Raw genomic sequence first — 23,991 nt, forward strand, 5'->3', positions numbered from 1 at the left:
TACTTCTTAATTTTACTAGGTACTATTAGGTTTGCTTTGACCATTTTTTTGTTTGTTCATAGAGGTGATGACGGACGAGTTCTGCAGTAGAAGTTTGACTCGTCCCAGAGCACAATCAATGTCGATACATCAGCTAATACATCAACCAATACATCACAATCTATATGGCATGTGACACCCAGGTGTAAACGTTACATATCCAAACTGTCAACATACTGAATGTGCTTGACGTAAACTTTCACTTAACCATGTACACACCTACTCTTTCATTCATTAAGATTATATACGATAAAATAAATACTGTAAATAAAATGAGTTTAATATTGCAGTACTGAATAAATGTTATAAAACTTTTTATGTACTACCTGAACGTATAGCGATGAACCAAAGAGGGAATTATATTTTAGATTAATTAGTAAACTTTAAAATACTTTGGGAATTTAAAACCAAAATTAAAATCGTTTAAATACGCGTTCAGTACGTAAATGAGTTTAAAAAGATATAAATCAATAGGATTACCAAGATTAATTATTGTTATAAGCCCTGATTTTCAGTTTTGTACTTCATACATGTGGTTCAATAAATTGTATCATAAACATTTCACGTATCAAATCATTAACACCATACTGCGATGTGAGCCAATGATCTTATGTAGCTTAATTAACCGAACCATTTAAAAATAGATCTGCACTCTTGTAGTTGTTACAATTATGTGTAAATTACAATATTAATAGCTTAAACAATACAAAAGATTTACAAGAGATACTACAAAAGACACGTGAACAAAGAAGACCAAATTCCACCACAGGTTTTTCAACTAAAGAATGCACTAAAAACCTCAACTTTTCCTCAAAATCTAAATATATACCAAAGATAAATATATTTGGGAGTAGCAATATGTATTCACAATTTAAAGTATTCTAAACAAAAAGAAGCAAATGTGTCAATCAATGTGTACCCAAGTGCACCATTGTCATATTTATAAGAAAGTAGAAGTTGTAGGTACCTTCACAAAACATTATACTGTAGTCTTAATATGGGGAACAAACAGTTTGAATTATAAAAATGAATACAATATTATTCCTAAAATAACATAGGAATTAATACTGAAACTGAACCATATCAATATAGCCTTGACATCGATTCCCTAGAGATATAATCTAAGAGAAAGGAATGAAACTATATTCAATACTAAACAAAAATTTACGATTTTGTCCAGGTAAAGAGCGGTTTATCTTTTATCCCAATCAATAACATATTAACACGGTCTAATGATATAAATCACAGCTTCACTTGAACAAAAGTGGTAAAAACGTGTCGTGTTAAGCTATTGCACTGCATGTCATATTTATAATTAACACGGGGTCTATAATGTATAATAGCCACTTTGGTACAACTACCTAACCGATACCTGCAAAAAATACATGAACTTAGTGTGATAACTGGTGACAACTGTGTCTCTTTTTCATCCTTGAAAAGCCAAATGTTTACATGGACGAGCCACGTCACAACACACAGCAAGAGACTCACTGAGTACTTCAACATGCCATCATTAACTCCTGATCAGGGCCAACCAAATCAATGAAGAAACGAAGGAATTCAATTTCAATCAACTTCAATTTACAAAAAGAAATCAAACAATTTAAAAAATTGCATTTTTCATAGTATAAATGTTTTAAGTAAGTTTTAAACATTCAATTAGTCACCATAGACTACGTTCTAACTTGGCATGTTTCTGTGCAAACTCCTATACTTGAACTTTGTCAATGGTAATATATTAATATGGCAAAGGGAACATTATTATTATTACTAAATTCTATAAGGTTCTTAGACCAAACTGAGAATGGATATTCTAAGGAGATAAGAGCTAAGTTGTTTTATATATCACGACCTGGTTCTTATTAAAATCAGTATAAAAATATCCCCTAAGAAAAATATCAATAGTTAGCAGCGCTAGTTTTGGTGGAAGTTAAACTTGAGGTTATAGAAAAAGTTATAATCATATAGCTATAATTATTTTATCATATATTTATCGTGATCAGCTATCTCTGAACGTTAAAATTATCTAGAAATAAATATTGGTCCACCAAACAAGATACACTATTTTCAATTATATTAATTTTCGCTGGTTGTATTAAGTTCTAGCAGTCACTCGCGGCTTTGTACGCATTTTCATTTTGAAAAATGGTGAAATATGAAGGTATTCTTTTTAATTGGCCTTCCAAACAATCTTGAGATACATGATAGTCACTGACAGATATTTCAATCACTTTTTCAATTTTAGATTTAAGTTTAATGATGGACCCTTAAATTCAGAGAGAGAAACTTTATTTTTATAAAGACCTATATAAGTTTGTCATTTATCATATTATATAGCATTTTGTTTAATAGCATGGATAATTTTCAAATATTTTAGGCTAGTGTGTAGAAATCCTAAGTCTAAAGGGGCACTAAATTCTAAGTCTTTAGTTTTTCAGTTAACACACCTATGATGGCATTTAACTGTATTTGTTCAAACTCCCAATAGAAACAAACCGAGCCAAAGGAATGATTCTGCACGTAACATCACTTATGTAAAGTTTAATTGACTGAAAGATGAATAACTATTGACATTTACTGTCACCTGCTTACACGTATATAGATTATTATACTTGTTAGTCTTGACTTTGACGTGGGTGATTACAAATCACGACATATCTGCTGATAAGCCAAAGGTAATTATTATACTAATAAAAACAACCTACACAAATAAAGCTATATGTATTTAACATGAACTTTTTAAAATGTATCTATCTTTTACAAATGATAAACAACAAACCTTAATATCACCAGTTAAAACATGTATAAATTATTATACTTATAATTCTTGTCTTAAAAATGTGAATAAAACACATTTACTATACGGTGATTAAGCCAAGTCCATAAGTATATTGAATAATGTAGTTCTAAGGGAGTTTTCAAGACATTGGAACCTAGCCAGGAGGGATTCAGAAATAGGCCTATATTTTAACCAGGGACCCTAAGAATGTCCATGGAAAATATCAGTACAATCGGTAGATCCAGTAGATTTTATGTCATTAAGTAACACACAAACAAACACACACAGAGACATCATTAGATTTTAAAATGACAGTAAACAAAGGGAAAAAATGTTTTAAATTGAATTTTAAATTAGAATTATCCATTGATGATAATTTTATTTCAATATTCCATGATTTATTCTCATCAATTAATATGTATTTGACTATTATGTAGTTTATACTGCATCCTTATATTAATGTAAAGAATCGTTAAACATCGATTATTCTGTACTTCTGTACTTCTGTAAGTTTATTATTTTGTGTAATACAAATATGTGCAAAACCTTCACTCTCCAACAATCATTCACTCTTTTCTGTCCCATGCCCCGATATCAGAAGAACCAATTTGTATTGCCTTATTTACACCCATGCATATATCTTTGTCGAATTTTGTTTGATGAAAGTGTTTAAACAGTATTCTTAATGCACTAAATTATTTTATTTCATCAATGGGTCATCACTCTCCGTCTTCACGGCCATAAACTACTGGTCTAAAAGGGGAGAGATGCACTTTGTAGATATAAAAATCGATTAGAGGTTTTTTATACTGGAAAAAATATACATTTCTTATACACATATTTTTATATTAAGTTTGCAAAAAATGCCAATAACAAATGCAATGATATGCTGTATGACTGTCATTTTTTCATAGATATAAACTCATAATTACTCTTTGTAGGTTATTTATATTTATAGATTTTTTGTTACAGCTGTTGCTAGGTTATAAAATTGTATAGTTTACTTAATCATACATTATATCTAAACCAACTCTTTTAAATATAAATATGTTACGGCAAATACATACATACATATATATATATATATATATATATATATATATATATATATATATATATATATATATATATATGTATATACTTTTAAATAACTTAGTTTGTTACATATTACATCTAATTTAATTTCAAATATCTCTAAATACTGTTCTCATACTTATATTAAGCTGTTCTTTCTTTGCTCTGGTAACAAACAACTCAAATTCCGATTTGAATCCTCGTGGCGTAATAACGAAAGTCTTTTTTTGTCATCATGCATGAAAAAGTAGATTTATTAAAAATTACAAATATCTAAAGAACTATAACCCCTTACAAAATAATCTATCGCATCTCTTATATTAAGTGGTCGTTTGATACGGTTTTGCAATAATGATTATCTGTCCTACAAATATTGCATATTTCACTAACTATTGCAAAATAATTATGTCGGTATTTCTATTTAAATATTTATATACATTTTTATAAACTTAATAGTTCTATTTCATTGCATGAGATTCGGAAATGTCTGGACTGTGATAATGAGGGAACGCGACAAAGCTTTCAGCTTCTGAAAACCACTAACACTCCTGAGGGGGACGTGGTGATGACGGTACTTACAGTAAATGTGTCTACATCGAGGCTTTCTGTTGTGTCTTACACATTAGTCATTAGCAGAGGATATGCTTTGTGGGTATTTCTATTTGTTTGTTGGAACTACGTTATTGTAAATGTAATAAAATAAAATCATTTATATATTGCCATGTCAAGTTATACATTACCTACAATTGTGCCAAATTGTATAAGTTTAGCCATTTACGAGTATATTAAGTTTAGATTTTCCTATAAGTACACATACATTACCTATAGCAACAAAAATTGAGAACTGGCTCAGTTGGGCATTTATGTTGTAGGCAAGCACAATAAATTTTGTGGTTATATCTTATGTTAATAAAATATGTACAATATAGTATCTGATAACATACGTCCTACAGTACAATTATAGTATTAATTTTTCACTAATCACTTTATGCGCTTGAATATTGTATTGTAATATGTAGTCCAATACATAATGTAAAAAACGCAATATTTTGTCAGTAGTAAAAATGTAACACTTCAGCTTGTATTAAATATTAGTCCACGTAAGTCCACACTAAAGGGCATCTAAATTAAATAATTCTTGAAATTATTTATGAAATATTTTATGCGAATAAAATAATTTCTCTTGTAATTTGAGTAAACTAGAGTACACTAATTTTAGTTATAGAAACAATTTAGTAGTTATCAGGCACTGAGTACTTTATCACCAAACAATATATAGTAAATTTCATTTGTTCTTATTGCACTGCATTTGTATATACACATCTCTTCCTTAAAGTCCCTTAAGATGCCTGGATAGCTCATAGCGTGGGAGCTGTAGCGGCTAGAAGCTGGAAGTTTCCTGACGTCTTGATAATCATGACGTGAGTTAGTTGAAGGAGGTAGATTTCTCAGAATCTAAGGATCAAAGAAATCGCGTTATTGTTAAGCCCAAGACTGAACGCTATTCAGATGCCAGATGCGTGTGCAACTGAGTGAGCTTCAGCTTATAACTTGAATATAAGGTTGTAACCTGTATCATAAATATTAATCGAAATCTATAAATTTTTCACTGCATAAATGTTTACTATTTCGTAAAAATTGGATTATTGCTAATGCTAACTGCTTATCATTTATATTAAGTTTATATTTTTCCATAAGAAACTCAAAATTTAATGACTATGAAAGGTGGAAGGTGCATAATCACTCGAAGAGGTTTTTCAATATGGTGTAAGGAAACATAAGATTTATGTATGTGTATCCTTACGAATTCCGTCGATTAGAACAGTATAGTGAGCTAAGGAAATGATTTTTATATAAATCAAGAGGATATCTTAAGTTGGCCATGTATTGTATGTTGATAAGTGATAGAATTAGTTGAATTAACAATATTTATAGCATTTTGGTGCTACACGTTTAGAGAGGTTATGTAACGAGTCATGTACCTAGAAGTGAGTTTTCACTTCTAAATTGTAGAGTTATTAACGCAAACAATATAAATGTAATAAAAATTACCAAACATCATTTCGTGTCTATTTACACGCAATATTCACAATTATTCTTTTAATTAATTACAAACTACTAAGTACTCTGTAGAATTCTTGAACCATCGACGCTGATAAGACGATAACACTGCAGAAGACCTGATCTGAACAATAAAATTAACATTGATCTGGTGATGATTGAGTTTCTTTTTCGATGTTATAACAATTTATCCAATATTAATTTATGTGATTTAATAATAATCTGTTCAAAAATAATCCTATAAAACTAACGCTGTTACGCGTTAAGAACGCTCTTAAGAATTCTGCGAATATAAGTTCCGTAAGGGTTTGCTGATCCCACCTATTTCTTTGGCTTATGTTAGACATAAAGAAGAAACAAGGATTTCTATTGGTTTGGGGTAATTGCTAATGGTGTATTCTTTAGATTCAGCTATTTTTTGTAGTTTTATATTCAATCAAACTATTTGTTTTTATTTGGGATCAGCAAGTTATGATGTATTGTTTAGGCTATATTTTTGATGATTTGTCTAAACATATTTTACCTCTTAAGTCGCAGGAATAAACATAAGGGAGGAGAATCTTGTTTCGTTTTATGTGAATGCAAGTTTAAGTGAACAACATGCAGCTTAGAAATGTTGTTTTCTACTTGGTAAAAATTCTGCTGAAACTGATTTAATGTTAAAAACAGCTTACCAAGATGACGGTATAGGAAAAACTCCAGTGTACATTTTTTTGTAAAGTAAAAATGATGACATGTTTTATAAGAACTACATGATGTAGTTTCTAGACTAGTGAAACTATCACGTTAATCACGCTGAACGATTATGTGCTATTGAGTAGAGATTTCCTAAGTGATTTCTTCAGCTAACGTTCTGGAAACAAATGCAGACGTCGCTGTGTTCTGATGCTAGTATTTCTCCTAGACGTAGGCTGATTTCATATATTTGATATTTGGATTTTATTTTCAGTTAAATTATTTCTTATGTAGTAGATGCAGCTATATTAGTCCAGGAACCAAGACCCACACTTATAATCACAAAATGTCGTTTTTCTTGAAATTGATAAATGAATGTCTCCTTAGGAAGATACCGATTGTCAGCGATTTTGTTCGCTGTAACTCAAAAACGAATTAACATACTTGAAATTTTTGATCTTGATTGAATGTGCATATTACTCCATGTGATTTGGCTGAACAGCACTGGCGAATATTTTCCCATTGGTCTGAAAAGTATCAACAATGGAAATGAGAAAATAGCTAAGTAAATAAATATGTAAAGAAACAGTGTAAACTCATATGAGATTTATCATGTGACATTAATACTCATAGAGCAAAATAAAATATAATAGAATAAAGCCAATGTTCAAAGTTGGTGACAATATTTGAATTCAGTGCACTCTTTCATTTCCTCTTTAGCTTACCGGAACTTTTATTTGAAGACATACCTAACTTACTGAATAAAAATTGTAAATTTGGTATGTAGCAATATATCTCTCTAAGGATTTCGTCCCTACTATTTGAATTTTGCATGAAAGTTAATTTTTACGTAGAAGAAAATGGGTTATATAATGGTGCACGTATCCAACTGTGGAGTTAGGCTGAGCGTCAGTGATGCCTATCACTCAGTAGGCTTTCAACACAATTCATCTTTTGCCTACCAAGAGGATGTCAACATTTCTATTCTGTTTGATCTGTTGATCTCTATCTGTCGGCAGGATATCTAGAGGTTCATATTAGCTAAATAGATTTGAAATTGTGCATGCTATCTTTTGAAGCATGTTATGCAACATACAGTGCGGCGTACTCTTGAATCATCTGTTACAAGACATCATTTCCGGACATACTTTTATACTTCTTTTACATACAAGAGGGCCTCATTCATGATCTGCGATTGGGCCATATGGGCAACTTTGACATTGATGGATAGTTGATATAAAAAGGCCAGGAACATTGATGGTCGTTGGAGAAATCTTAATTAATTGTAGAATCTGACTTGAAATAAAACCTATTCTTTAAACTAGTTTAACTGACTTAAGTTTAACCCTTAATGGATAGAATGCCTCATTGAAAAATAAAAAAAGGATTAAATCATTCAACAATATGTTAATAATCTTTGCCTGTAATTTGTCAATAATCTTTGGAAAGTATTAAGGTATTAAAGCCAAATATAAATACTATAGTAGTTTATTATAAAAATAAGCACCATATTAAGTTGTTTAATGCAATAATTTATATCAAACATAAAATCCAAAGGGACCAACTCGGCTGTTGCAGAACAGTTTGTAGAATTGGCAAATAACCAGATGTTTGTAGAGCTGCCAATTAACTCAGGCAGTCGGGAGTTTGATAATTGAAGTATACAAATCTTTTAATTCAAACTCTCTTGGTTTATATTTTTTCGCTTTATACATTTAAATGTAAATTTTAATTGTTTTGTAAGAGATGACAAAGTAAATTATATAAAACACCATATTTAACAAATAGTATACTAATAAGTTTATAGTTATGGGTTTTTCTATTTATATAATGGTAATGATTTTCATGTAAACTATGATTACAACCAATGCTTATAACATCCTATTAATGAGGTAATATCTAGTCACTTCTATTTTTCAGTCATGCTTATTTAAAATGTATCGATGTAATAAACATGTATAACTGAAATGTTATTACAAACACTAATTGTACAGTTTAAAATACTAATTATTATTGTAAATTTCGCATTTAATGAAATTATTAAATGTCTTTGTTGATCTACCGTAATATGTCGGTGCCCAGAATACTGAAATACTTAAATAAATCTGATTAATAATTAATTAAAATTTTTGGCAAGTCTATTAATTAATTCTCATAAACATAGTTTGGGAGAACTACACTCTCTTAGAGATTGATTACAATTTCGAAGTACCACGAATAAAACTGTAACGACCCGAACATAATATGAACTATAATTCAAGAAATTATGCTTTATGTGGTTATCTAACAATTTCATCCAATTGGTAAAACGTCTTAATATTTAACTGATGATATAATAATTGTAAAGTGTACAGCAGTGTTGAAAGTAAGTGAGTAGGACCGCAATAAGACTGTAGACTCAGCACCTGCATGTGCTGGAAGGGAGTCTATATCAGGTCTCAGACTCGTTAATATGTAATTCTCTGTAGCTCTATTATAAAATTTTCTAAATTCTTTCAACAATGTAATTCAATATCTTATTTCATTCAGAAGTGCTCCCCCTACCCTTTTTAAACCAATCGAAATTGTGTAATTTTTATAAATTAATCAATAATAAACAGTGTTTTAAAATTCAAATGTTGTTCTACAAAATTTATTTCTTTTTCCGGAATCATCCGGTTGTGGCAGCGGATACCATAAAGATCCCCAAATCGGTCGCGTTACAAAACCAAATACTCGGATGATAACATCTCTTTATTGCGATGCCTATCCATAGTCATAACGTGCTCCAACTGTATCCGTCTTTGGGTAAGCCTAACTGTACCACCCTACATCCGCAGACCCTTTCTTATCAGAATTGCATAGTTAAATTTTTCTATATTTTAACATCACTAATTAACTTCTAAAATATTTTCGCACATAATTTCTCCCATCAATATTTACTAAATAAATAATAAATTGCCTATTTAGGAAATTATACATGTATATAAAATACAGTATATACAGGTATATAAAATCGTGTTGTAGAAGATCCGTCTGCTTGATAACTCTTCATAGAAGTTCTTAGACAGTTGCCCATGCGTTCTTGTTGGTCCAAGAAACAGCCCTGTTGATTTTTAAATAAAAAATAGTCCGTCCATTTGACTGTTGACCCCGATAAATTTTATTTGACGGCGACATTATGTCTTGGTTTTTGAGACTTCACTACATAATACAATGTTCCAACAGTTTTATCAGTTTATTTTAATTAATTATTCGCATGGCAACTATATTAACTCCTAAGGCATAAGATTCAATCGGATTGCATTTTATATCTTGGAATCATAATATTGATGGTTGCTTCTCAAAAACATTCATACAAACTAGGTGGAACAGATTACCAGATCTGCTTTACTAGTTTCCTCAGCGAGTGTACAGTAACGTTAAAATTCATTTATTCGTTACACTACACATTATATGTTTCCATTTTCAACTTTTAAAACCACGAGAGAAATGTAAAAGATATTTCAAACATATTTGAAAAAAAACCACGATATTGACATTTTCGTTGATGTTGAGTTCTTGCATAGACCCAATGTCCTGACCATTTACAAGAGCATCCAACGCCCCACGTAATCCTTAATACTGCTGCTCTGCTACTTCTGAAATAACGTTATTCAGATCGTCACTAATGTCTAATACATATTTTTCAATGTTTTTCAATTTTATCAATAAAAATTCGTGTCCATTTTAGATTCTCCTTTACACTCCAAAGCCGGACAGCCTCAAACAAACTATTTGTAGAGTTGATTCTAGAGATCCCAGGTTAGTAGGAACTTTCTACCAATAGCATTAACTCTTTTTGGCCTATACCCGGAGGTTGAACTACTCAGGACACGTTGTAGATCGAGCTTACATTGGTTACTGATAGCTTAAGTACATTAAAACATAAAACCAATTTTTAATACTTTTATTTTTTGTGAGGCCTTTCGATAGCGAGGCTATCTTCTTCAGGCACATCACAAAAGTCTAATGTGTATGAAGAAGATAGCCTCGCTATCGAAAGGCCTCACAAAAAATAAAAGTATTAAATATTGGTTTTAAGTTCCCCAGGACACCCTTAAAAACTTTTAGCACTGTGGCACTGGAGTGTAAATATGCCCATGGTTACTCTGCCAGACTTTTTTTTTTAATTTTGAATAATTGTTTTCATGGTGGCGAGGATGTTCATTAATATTCGCTTCTACTTAATTCATTTTTACCAGATAAAAGGGAAAGAATCTAACATGCTCCGAAAAGTGAGTAGACTCTCACTGACGCCTATCGAAATTTGAATGAAAATGGAGTCATAGTTGATCGAGAAAGATAGAACATACCAGAGAACATACTCGTGCTAATTAAACAGCAGGCACTTGTTCTGTACAACTTGTGCGGGAATAACTATGTTAATGCTAAGTAGTGAGCAATGTATACAAGTTATCTAATAGTTATATGATTTATTAGATAACTGTATACATATTTATTTTTGTTTAAACTGTTAATAAGCAGTGTTCAAATGTAAAAGTAGTCCTTCTAAATAAATAGTCAGAGAGATATTTTTTTAAATTGAAAATCGTGTAAGTGTAGTAGAAGTATAAGTAAAAGTTAAATGGATTTTGAATATTATTAGTACAAGTATTGTAAATAGTAAAAAAGTGTTTTAACTAAATAAATGAAAGGAATTAACAAGGTATAATAATATAAAAATGTAAAATGATACGTGCGAGATCGAATAGGCAGGGTGAGGATTAATGAATGGATCCAGATTCCAGTAGCTCTTGCTGTGACCAGAGGGGCAATGAAATCAGTCATAGACTAAGGATTGCAAGAGGATCCACGTACCGTGAATCAAAACACTCCTTCCAATCATTAAAAAGATTTCAAAATTGTATTTTTAAATTAATTTGGAAACGGCAGTTTGTCTTTGAACTATGGTCTTTTAATATAAGTTTACTGAGCTCACTCCCTCTAAATAACTCTGGTTGTCTATTTATAAAAAGCCATTTCAATACTCATAATAAAGGAAACTGTTAGCAAGGTAACGGTTTATAATTATTGAATCCAATATGACTACGGTTTATGACATATTTGGTGCATAGAATATAGGAAATAAAACTTAAATTTTAACACAATAATGAACGAGTGAATCCCATGGCTAACATTTAACATTGTTCAGAACAAAGAAAATATCTTGTAATGAAAGCGCGCACTGGCCATTTAATTTTTACGTAGTAATAAACGAGTGAATCCCATAGCTGACATTTCACAATGTATAAAACAAAGAAAACAATTTTAACACGCTTTACAGAGAACGCGATGAGACCATTTAATTAAATACCACATATGCGTACATTCCAGGGTCGTGTTAACGTAACTTGACAGACTTTTGTCGGTTCAGTCAGGGAAAATTGTCGCTCAGAGCTCCTGACTGCGTGGAATGTGTAATTACTTCCAAACATATACACTCGAATTTCAGAAACCGGTATAATAGTAGGTTTATGCCATTGTCTATCGATCTATTCCTACACAATTTTATTCAATAATAGTGCTATTTATCAAAGAGGGCCTACAAATAATTTGCTTTTAACTAGTAATAATATTTTATTACGTTATGAATTACACTTTTGTAATTTTATAACAGAACATGTCACTTGTAGTTATTTATTAAAAACATTATTTAATTCTTTGGGCAGTTAACTCTTTTTTGTAATTGATATGCTATGAAAATCAAACAACACTGTTTTAAACTATTTATGGAAATACAACTTATGTTATAATTACAAATGATACTTATCTCTATCACCCACTTGCCCCAAGAACCTCACCATCACCATTATGTATGTGAGAACCTGTACATAACCATTAATTACTGTAGAATAAATTCAAATTTAAACATTTCCATTTCGCGTAAACACTTTTTTTTTAATTTCATGATACATTTTACGTATGTTTATATTATATTTATTATTTTATAAAAATTATTTGGTTCCTTTAATTGAGAGAACCAACAGATGTCAAGGATTATCTGATTGATCCACATTATGAAAAATAATACTACGTATTATTCACTATTTGTTTAATAATTTTAGAATATTTTATAAAGTTTTCAAAGTAATAACAGATATTGTGTATTGATATTTTATTATATATAACTAATAATAAATACTGTTCTTCAATAAGTATAACAATTTTATACATTATTAAAGCACAATCTTTAACAATTTGTGTACTTTTTATACTTCACCTACCGATAATTTTCTTATATATCCTCTATTATAATCATCATAACAGTGCACTATTACACTCAATCCAATTTAGTCAAATAACTAATAATGAATTCTTATCTTTCCTACAGGTTTTATTAATTGTGTAAAAGAAGGTGGAAAGTTTTATTGATAAAGAGAAAGAAGTGAACCTATGTATTTAAGTACTTTTTAAGATTGTATGATCTAAGGTAAATGTTGTGAAACAAGTTAAGCCAAAAATCCCCTCGAGTAAGAAGCTACTTAATTATTCAGACTACTCCACCCTAAAACACTCGCCCATTCATAATGTTCACATAGGATCGCTTTTCAGTTTTATCGCTTCAATATCGCTGCAGTTATATGTTACGTCAAAATTGAAACGCATATATTTTTCTTCAGTAAAATATTCATTGTTTTATTTAAAATTTTAATTTAAAATACTTTTCATCGTAAATAATGCGCATATACCTAGTTTACGAGTTAGATACTACGTAAAAAGTGTTTAAATAAAGATAAATGAAATGAATATGAAGTAAACTGATCTGAAGGTCGAAATTGATAATATATATATATATATATATATATATATTGACGATTTTCTCAATATGGGTAAATCTTCTAACGTTTTCAAAACGGTTAGTATGAGTCTGTATTACACATACCGGCAAAATCTAATGTTTTTGCTGTGTGTAAGGGTGGTCAAGGAACCTGACAACTCCCAGCTAGAATATATATCGTTCTCTACTCACGAACCAATAATTGTTTCTATTTACCTCCGAGTTAACACATATCTGTTATTTTATCTTGATTTCCCTAAGTTTTCAAATCAATACTTTCCCATTCTCATATGTATAAATCAGCCTAAGATAGAGTCAATGAGGTATCATCACACCTTCGCGGGGTGTACAGAACGTGTGCCGCCGCATACATAAAGGTAATACGATTAGTCAGTTTGTGCAGCTCCGAAACTACTAGCCGTCCTATATAATTTCGGCTCACTCCTTCTTTTAGACTGTTGAAGTCCTTTTCTCGCTTGAATCACCGCAAAACAATGTAACAGATTGGGTGTTAAAGAAATATAGGAAAAGTTATCTTACATCAAACATCGCCGGAAGGAATGAGAGATACACAATCCCCTCTCCAACCCGACCTTAATCGACTGAATCGACCGCGCGACCAGAATAAATATTTGGTCTTTTTGTATTGAACATGTAAAATTTGTGTTTGAATTATTGCATAAACCTATATGTCTACATTGTCAATTCGACAGTTATTCGTTTTTACGTATTGTTCTACTATTGGAAGGGCTGTATACTGCAGGCTCAATGTTCTCTAAATAAAACAACTAAACAGTTTTTAACTTTTGTTCTGATTGAAAGAGGAATATTAAACACATATTTTTAACGCTGTAATCTCTAGTATATATTTCAAAACGTTTGGTCTTCTTAATATTATATATAACTTAATAATGTATAGTAAGATGTTCATCTTGACAACAAATAAATGTTATTATTTAGTTTTATATATGTGTTATATTGTTACTCAAAATATTACGGTAAGAATGTGTGTGTGCTATTTATCTTAACTGCACAACAGTTGAATATTGCTAATCATAACCTTTAAATTAAATTCTAAATTAACCATCTGACTTCTAACAAAGCCAACAAATTATATTATTAGGTACATGTCATATTAATCTGTCTATTGAGGATCTCGTAATTTTCTTTTTATCAAACTACATTTAAGTGAAATGAAACTGTAATCTTTATAGAAATTGAAATAACAATAATTTGATCTGATAGATACTTTATCTTCTTTATCGTGATAAATTTAAAGGATCAGCCAAATGTGAATATCAACTAATCACAAAAGTAAACAAGAGCTCTATTGTTCCAGAGCTCGTATATTAATTAGAATAAATAACCACTAACTTAGAACTCCAGATTGTAATGTCAGCAAAGAAAGTAGTGTTCGTGAATCAAACTTATCAAACCTATCCTCTAGAAGTTGAAGATGTCTGTATTAATAAATATAAAGAGCATTAAAACTGCAAATAATAAATACTCATACTCAAGATAACATTAGGAATCCTTTCTTATCTTACATAATAATACTAATATTCACTTAATATCTACTTAAATTGCAATTCATACATTTTTTTCAGTTTAAAGATATGGTCAACTATACCAAAATTTTTTCAATCAAACCTACTAAAATTGAATAATTTCGTGACCAGGTGATATTGATATTGTAATAACATTATGAGAGCATTGGATACGAAAGTAAGGAATTATTATTGAGATAAGCTAACATTGAAATTGCGTTTAGAAATAATTTCTCTGAATATTTTATTGAGAGTGGTCTTAAACGGTCAGTATTTATTGACACGGTACCCAGCAAACAACTTAATTTGAATATTATTGACCCTCATATTGTTTATTTTAAAATAAACATGAAATATAGGGATTGGTAACAGTCGGCCTTTGTTTTAGGTTAGTACATAGTAGAATATTAAAGCGTAATATCATTATTTTGCAAATCCATGGAATTTAAATAAATTTAAATCTAGTTAGATATATTAATAATAAATCATTTCTTATGGAATGTCTAACTTTAAATTTTAAAAACTTAGAAAGGAAGATGACTGACAAAATTAGAAAAAATATATTTAAAATTTTCCTTTGGTACTGAAAAAAAAAATATGCAAACATTTTCAGCTTTTTAACTAAATTAGTTTTTTTGTAGTTAGAAGCCGTTTTGATACGAGGAGAGATGTTTAGAACTAATACCAAGTTGCCGATTAAACTAAAGGTGTGTTTCTAGTTTAATGCAATTGATGTCAGTAAAAAGTAAACTTCAAAATATCAACAAGTAGCCTTAATTATTGTTAAATACAAAATAATAATTAATAAAATTTGTACATACAGTTTTGAACAAAGTCTCTCTGAGTCCATAATATAAATAACTAGCAGTTACCCACGGCTTGCACGCAATTTCGTTCGTTTTACACATGTACGAGAAATTTTTAGTTCAAGGGCGTTATATCTCTGATTTTCCAATGTTGATTTGCTTTCTTCCAACGATGAAGAGAATATGTTAAAAAGTGTATATTTATGGTCACTCAAATTTACTTCGATGTTAGAGTTTTTACTCCATACTTGATTTTGCCATATTTCTTGATCACGAAAATATATATCTCAGATCAGAGAAGCATTCTTCTGTCAAAAGAGATCAAAGATGGGTTTTATATCAGTCTTTAATTTTATAGCTACAGTTGGGTTATAATTTTGTCTTTTATATCTAATACTGATATTTGTTACAATTTACAGCTCTATAATTGGTACATTATTTCAAAAGCACGGTTCAGCGAACATCTAGCATAGTTCTTGCTGACGGCATCAGAGGGAGTCCTCGGAGTGAAATTCTGACCATCTTATATAGGACATGTTCAAAGGTAGTTGAGTACTTACCCAATCGCTGAAATCTAAAACTGGGTGTAAAGTCACTCTCTCTAAAGTTTTTAGTTTTATATAGTTACATAGGTCTATATTCATCCCTGGGACCGTAAGAATGTCCATGAAAATTTCATTACACTCGACTGAATAGTCTGGGCGTGGAAACATACAATAAAAGGTATTTTCGTATTTACAATATTTTTGGATTAGCATTCCAATATCTATAGATCGTGTAATCCCACTACATGTCTGCTACGTTATTGCAATACAGAACCAACGTATAATACAAATGAATATAATTTCGGTTCAATTAATGTGGCGCTGTTCACAATCAAAACGTATTCTCTGATCACTGATTCTTACATGATCACATTAAATAACTGATTGCACGGATCGAAACATATTTTTTTATTGAACAACTTTCTAATTTCTAATACGTTTTACAATTGGAATCTGTCGTTACATATAACTAGAACGAACCAGTCATTTTCAATTAATCGAATATTCGGTAGTTTATGAAGATTTTGTTGCTAATCAAAACATGTATACGTATATCGCGCTTTTTTCGCCTTAGGAACAGGAACTAACATATTATTTACATCGCTCAGAACATTATAATAATATTAATGGTGAAAAGTGAAACGGAAAGTTCTTTATAAATGAGTAATTAATAAATATTTAGGATGAGTGACTATTATTTATTTGAATATAGATGAATGTAATCAATCTATGTTATCTATTTAGGAATTATTCTTGAATGATACAAACTTATCAACTGTCAAGTTATAAAAGTATCGCGGTGCGCCGAAATGTAGCCATCAAGTTGTCGATATTACGTCGTCGTTATCTGAAAGCGTCAGGAGTTTCAAAATATTTACCTTGGCTTCTGCAATTTATCACTTTCTTATTGAGGAATGTTTTGGAAAGGTTTGTATTAAACCAAGGTAGCCCAAATACGTGTTTGAATAATTATTGAGATATTCAGTATATAATAGTTTGCGTGTTGTGTTTACCCAATTGTATTCATCTAAAAATTCTGTTGTGGTAGAAGTTTAATTTATTAAAATGAACATTAAATTCTATCCTATTAAAATAAATATAACGAACTTGTGACGAATCTATTTTAGATACCAAGTGCAGGCTTGGTTGCATACAGGATCTTCAACAAACTAAGGCATATAATTTATGTACTCGATTCACTCAACACAAAAATTAATAATTTTAATAACATTTAGTTGAAAAAATAAATTTTTCAACTTATAGAGTTCATTGTCAAATTAATTATACCTATTACGTTTGTTTTATATTTTTGCACTGAATTCGTCAACATAAAACTACTGTCTAAATAAAAACATGAAACCGTGTAGAAAAAAAACCTGCTTAGATAAGAGGGAAAAAGCAATGCTCAGTTCGTTTCTTGTAATTGATCCTAATCTAGAAATATGGTTATAAGCACAAATCGATCAGATATATTAGAAACAAATGTAATATGCATGTTTTAAAGCTTGATGCTCACTTTTCCAACAACTAAAAATACCTGCTTATCCTTCTCTTAATCTTTAGTTCGTACGTAAGATTTTCAAGTCAAGAAAACAGAACATTTTCACATGAAATTTATGTTTGCTATTTTTCACCTGGTACTATCTGCACTAACTGTACTACATTTTTCATAATATATTACGTAGATACCATACCAACAAAAAGACGCACGCACATGCGAGATCCCTCAATCAATTCGGCATCTTGACATATTACTGGGATTTCACAAATAACATTTTATTTCATTTCTTCTAGAGTGGCCTTCCTAGCTTAACCCTTTGAGTGCCTGGGATCTCGTTACAAGACGATGTAAAAACACACTTGAGTGCCGAGCGTCTCGCTCCGAGACGACACGTTCCTACCCGAGGAGTGCCGGAGTCTCGGAACGAGACGATTTCTATTTCATTTGTAGTACCTCTATAACTTAACCCATACTGTCTGATATCATACCAAACACCAATACATGAACTAAACTAACATTTTCAACTATTATTTCTACTTTTTATTGCTGTTAGGTGATGTAAACAACTATCTAAAATACAACACTTTCTCAGTTAGATCACGATCGCGATCGCGGTGTAATGACGAATAGCGGAGCATTTTTGAAGATATATAATTGTGAGTTTTATTACTTTTAAAATGTTTCTCAGTTATATTAGATATTAAAATTAATAAAAAAGTGATGACAGTCACTTCCAAGTATCCATGAAAACAGTGAGTTTGCTTAAACATTGCCTGAACAAGGCTATGTTTATGTTTCATTTTAGTAATTATTGTTATATTACACATGATTTTGCATTGTTTTAAATGGCTTTTATCATTAAAGTAGTAAGGTTTAAAAAAGAATTAAAAAAAGATTTTTATATTGAAAAATAAACTTTAACTGAGTATTTTCAAAAATCTGTTCGTTTTAGAAAACAACCCTATAGCGCTTGAATATTTTTTACAATCGTGTATGTTGTACAATATTAGGTTATTACACAAGATTTTAGGGTGTTTTAAATGCTCTTTATCAATAAACGTAAATTTAAAAATAATTTTTTCTTGTATTAGTTATTTTACCTTAAACTGGATTTTTTATTTTTTTACGCAGAAAAGTCACTGTCTAAAGTGATTTGTAATTTTTTTAAATTCATTCATTTTCATTTGTTTCATTAGTATTATTTCTATAGATCAATTGGATAAAAATGTTATACTAGATTTAATTAAGAGACTTTGAACAATAACGGCAATGAATAATATTTTGCCACGTGGTTTTCAGATACAGTCGACGAGGGTGGGACAGGGTCAGCCACCACCGTCGTCGATTTTAATAACCAATACGAGTCGGACACCTCCTCTTCATCAAATTCAGAAATTGAAACGCTGCCTGCCGTAGAACATATTGGAGACGTTGTAGGAAGATTAGAAACAGAAGACAACCCAGAGGTCTCAATGACGGCAATGGCAGGCAGCAACGAACGATTTATGAAGAGACAATGCGGGTAACAATAAATAATTTTCGCAGTTAGAAGTTAGCAAATGAATCCTTTCTCGTATTTGATCATTTACTCACCCTGATCACTTTAAATAAACTTCCTTTCTATTAAAACTTTCTGATGTACGCTTTGATGTGGTTGTTCATATTACCGTTGGAAAAAAGTACTTCAAAATTTTCAAATCCAACCGATCATTGTAAAATATAGCACATTAATATTATCTCATTTTCAGCAAAAGAAACTAAAACCAGAAGATTGACTCCTACCCTGATTGACAAATCATTACCCTGATTCCGACTATTACACATGCCCGACTGTAATAATTGCAGTTTACAACAGGGAAGCCCGCACACAATAAATATAATGGCTTACGTTTTATAGATATCAATTTTTTTACCAAATTAGATATAAAATAAATTAAAAAATATAAAAATTTAAATTAATAAAAATCTAATTATTCAAATAATAATACCGAAATAAAATAGCATTTTTGTAACCCTCGACGCAAAAAGAAGGTGGTTTTATATATATACGTTATATACAGTATATAATATAATATATCGAAATTTTTTAGTTAGGGGGACTAAAAAAAAGTATATACTGTATTGATATATACAGTATATATATATATATATATCGAAATTTTTTAGTAGGGGACTAAAAAGCCTATTACGGTAAACAGGAAAAATCCTATTATTTCCGACAAAAGGGAGAAATTCTTACCAAATTCCAATCCACGCAACATTTAAAATAATCATTTGTAAGGTTTTGCGTCATGTTGTTTTTGGACTGTAGTTTGGTAAAGAATGGTTCATTGGAGCACGTTAGTGTTCACTATTCTATTTTTTTTCCAGGCAGCGTAAAAAACCATATCACAATGTCAATCAGTCTTGGGTAGTGTACATAAAATATGCACAGCTTTGTTCCTTAAGCTTGGTTTTATAATAGTGTTTTAAGTACATTTACTACTATTCAAACACTTATATTACATAATTATAATTTAAACAAAAATGTCTCTTTGACGTACTTCAGATAAAACATCAAAAAACGTTTAATAAAATTTTTTATTACACCTGTTTAGTGACAATGAAATTTGGAATGTAAAACATAAATATTATCATTAAAACAGTGTTTAAATTAAGTAATCATATGGTTATGCTGTCATATAAAAATGTTTACACATACCCCACAAATTTAGACACCAAGATGTGATTTTTCGCTGCTTTAGAGACCAATATGGGATTTCTTGGTACTTTAAAGACCAGTGGGGTGTAGGGATTTAAACAATCAAAACAGGGCTATATCCGTACCAGGGACTTAAGAATGTCCATGTAAAACTTCAGTACAATTGGTTAAATAGTTTACGCGCGAAAGTAAATCATTATTTCACTTTCGCATTTTTAATGTTATTAGCATTAAAATAGAAATATTAATTAAAGAGTAAAGAGCAAAAAAATCCTAATTTTATTTAGATTACAACAAAAATAAACCATTTTATGTGCTTTTCACCAAACTGAAACTTTGTACATTCATAGCATAAAATGTTGTCAATCAGACGGATTTGTACGTAGGTTGCAAATGTATTGATTTAATATTACGTTTTAGAGTTTTTGTACCATATGAATTCGTAATCTTCACTTGTATTCTTGACCTGGTGGTTAAATATTTTATATCGATTTTGACATAGAGCCATTAAACTCTATAACTTCACCGAGTAATGTAATAAACCACCATTTAAAACTTCACACCAGTTGCATTGCAAAGGTTTTGTTAATTTGCCGCGGACTATGCCTGCTCGCTGAAACTCGCAAACCACGGGAGGTCCATTGCCTCCCAGGATGTAAGAATCCGTTATAATAACTGTTATTTTAATATATTTGAAAATTTTCTCATAAGGGCTTTGGGCCAACAATGCCGTTTTCAAATATTTACATTTGTTCTGTTGAGTCGTCAGTGCTCTGCAATGAATCAGACATAAAGACTGTTCTAAGTTTTGATGAAGGATTGATTTTTTTTTATAGGTAAGCTATAATAACCCTTACTAAAGTATACTATGCGTCTATTTAAAATCCAAACAGATAATCTATTAATTCATCAAGTTATTTTTATTTTCACTGTAAATGTTATTATTACTCATATTCGTATGAAAATAAGGCCTAGTTTTAAAAAATCATTATTTTTAATTCCATGTTTAATTATGTAAACTTTAGAACTATCAGTCGTTTATTGAATAGTTTCATTATATTTTATATAAAACCACGATGCTAGTAATATTTTAAACCTTAGCTTGCTATGCTCATACCATAGCGGAGTAAATTAAAGTATGTGTCACTGTACTAGGGTTTCTGGTGGTTGATGGGAATGGGCGGCGAATGACTAACGCCACAGGGGCGCACAACTAATAAATACGGGCATATGTGTACTTAAAAAATATATATAATGAGATAACCAAACCAAACTAATTACTATGGTTACTTAAAGAACAATCAAATTGTTTCCAGCACATTTACGTTACTCTAATTATTAAATATATTCTGTTTCAAGTTTGATATATCGTTTTATGTACAGATTTCAAAATGTATTCACAACACTTCACCTTAAATTTGGTATAGTTTTGCCTACAGAATTAAAATATGGAGGATAGAACAATTCGTATATTTTCATAGTTTGTTTTTATATGCATACGGAGATTAGAAGACAAAAGGTTTGTGTACGTTTTAGGCAGATTTTATTACCATAAACCACTATTTAAAACATTTCAGTGAGAATACTGCCGAAATAATATAAACCTCTTGAATTTCTCTAGTCTTCTGCTGCATGAACTATACAGTATCCTTATCCCATGAGCAAAACATACAATAAAGTATTAATAACTGATAGCTTAATAATCGTCAATAAATGCTAACGATTAATAATTTATATAAATGAAGCAGCTAGACAAACAGCTAAATATAATAATGTACGTATATAAGCCTAGCACACAGTTTGGACTAATTGGAAGAAACTACCTTGTATTGATACTTTTAACATTTCTGCAACAAAGAGAGCAGCTTGGTTGTAAAATAATGTTTTACTGAATGGTGTAATTATAAATGACAGCTGACACCATTCTGGAACAAAATGGAATTCATAAACAAAACCTGACAGATAGCCCCATTGAGGCTAATCGTGTTATCTGAGTGGCTTGGTTTTCTGATGGAATTTATTCTGGTTTTACAGTTTACCAAATCTATTAAATAAACTCTCATTTTACACCCCCTTTTACGTCACAATTAGAACAATCCTAACTCGATAAACTTTTGCTTTAAAAATGTGTTCTGGTTTACAGCTGAAGAATCTCTAATAACATTTATTCAACGTCGCGTCGTTTAACTGCAAATACCGGTACTCTGACAAAGTTTTTACCATGAAGATAAACAGACAATGTCTCCTGGAATTTAAGTGTCATCATAATTAATAGTTTGCAATTTAACTATTCTTTTATTTTGGGACGCAAGAAGCCAACAGTATAATCCATTTGGAATATTTATAAACGTTTAATATTGATTGTAACGTTAAAAATATATATTATTTAAACCAAAGAACATACAAAAAAATCTTTTTCCAACCGTTAAATTAGAAATATACGGTGTGTAATAATAATAATTATTGAAGTAATTATTACTTCAATATCCTTCTAGTCCAGTCGTATTACCTGATTGAAAAAAATAAATGTTTTCTTACAGCAAACTAATGGCACAATTTTGTCAAATACATCATAAATAAATAAAAAAAACCATTCCGAACCAAAATCGTCTATTAGGGGGTATAGGAGGGGTGGTTTTTAGGGGTGAAAATGGTTTTTTGCAATTTGTGAGTAAACAATGCATCCTATTGAAAAAAGTCAAATGTAAAAGTTGTTGGAAATAAAAAAATCTACAACTTATATAATAATCATTTCTGCCCTAACCTCAAAAATTTCCCAAAAAAAATTCAAAAAACCGTTTTTTTGGTTTTTAATTTTTTTCTTTTACAAAAATGGTTCGATTGAGCTGAAAGTTTGATCAAATATACTTTGTGATATTCTAAAAAAACTGTAATTTTTTCATTAAAAAATATTCAGCCGTTATAATAAAATTTCACTTTAAAAAAATATTTTGATAATTTTCAATCACCATTTTGAAACATTTTTTTAAATCAAAAAAGGTTCTCTGACGGCTCATTATTTTCGTTTTTTTGTCTATTTTGAAGAAATGGAATAAAAAATATGTAGTTTAATTGAAAAAACTGCAGAAAAATTGAAAATAAACAAAATATTGACATTTTTCATTATACATTGTATTGTTTACGTGTAAAAATTGTTATTATTTATTTAAATTATAATTTTTTTATACCAGTGCTATTTGTAAGCATTAGGCAAAATAATAATGAATCATGCATATTTAACAATTACGTGGAAATTTTTTAAATAAATCAAAAAACAGAATTCGAGTCTTAGTAATTTTTTTTAATTTGTATTTTTCATCATATATTTTTTATTTTTTTTAAATATTTTTTACAATTCTTATTGAAATTGAATCAAGAAACCATTATTTCTTTCCAAAAGTTTTATTTGAATATTTATGTTTTTATTTCAGTGAACTTAAAAATATAAATATATTTTTTTTCAT

This window comes from Homalodisca vitripennis, chromosome 3 (genome assembly GCF_021130785.1).
Source record: "Homalodisca vitripennis isolate AUS2020 chromosome 3, UT_GWSS_2.1, whole genome shotgun sequence".
Taxonomy (NCBI): Eukaryota; Metazoa; Arthropoda; class Insecta; order Hemiptera; family Cicadellidae; genus Homalodisca; species Homalodisca vitripennis.